The sequence below is a fragment of the Phalaenopsis equestris genome, unplaced genomic scaffold, assembly GCF_001263595.1.
Source record: "Phalaenopsis equestris unplaced genomic scaffold, ASM126359v1 Scaffold001031, whole genome shotgun sequence".
Classification (NCBI taxonomy): domain Eukaryota; kingdom Viridiplantae; phylum Streptophyta; class Magnoliopsida; order Asparagales; family Orchidaceae; genus Phalaenopsis; species Phalaenopsis equestris.
The window spans coordinates 213,218-214,022 of NW_018165470.1; positions in this window are offsets into that span (position 1 = coordinate 213,218).

Consider the following 805-nt stretch of genomic DNA (forward strand, 5'->3'; position numbering starts at 1 on the left):
CACCCCCAAATTACCAAAATACCCCTCCATAGCCCAAAATTCTAAAAATTCCAAAAACTCACAGAAAATCTTAATAAATTCTAAATATTCTCAATTTCATTTCTCTTAACTACCACATGACCCAATTTGGCCAATTTAACCATCTTTAATAAATATCCCCAAATTTGCCTTTGTGGGCCCAAATTCCCCAAATCTAACTCAAATGTTCATCAATTTGATCTCAATTGACCCCAATTCCAATCCTAAACTCAAATTCACTTTTGATATGACCAAACTAAACCAAATCCAAGCTCAGTTGGTCCATGATTTGAGCCCAATTTAGATTTGGGTCAAAACCTCAATTTTGACCTTATGACCTAATCTCACCAAATATAAAATAAATTAAATTCTGAAAAATCACATTTTCTCCTCTGATGTCTTAATTGATCCATGAATGAGGTAGGATAAAAATTTTTATAATTTAAATGTGTAATTTTGGAAATTTAGCCTTAATTAACATTTAGGCTTAAGTCAAGGAGGAAAATGGGTAATCTCTGATCTTAATCAATTTATTTGATGCTTGAAACACAAGGGGTTAATTGGTAGAAACCAATCTCACTTTCCTCATTAAAAAGATAAGTTAATAAATTTATAAATCATTAAAAAATTGGAAGTTTATTAAAATTAAATGACACTGGAGTTAGGGGTATGAATTTTGAAGTAAATAATTAATCAATTTAATACTCCTATCTTGATTTTCAAATAAAATCCAAATCACGAATCTTGACCACTTAAAGCTTAACATTTTCAAAACTAATTAAGACAC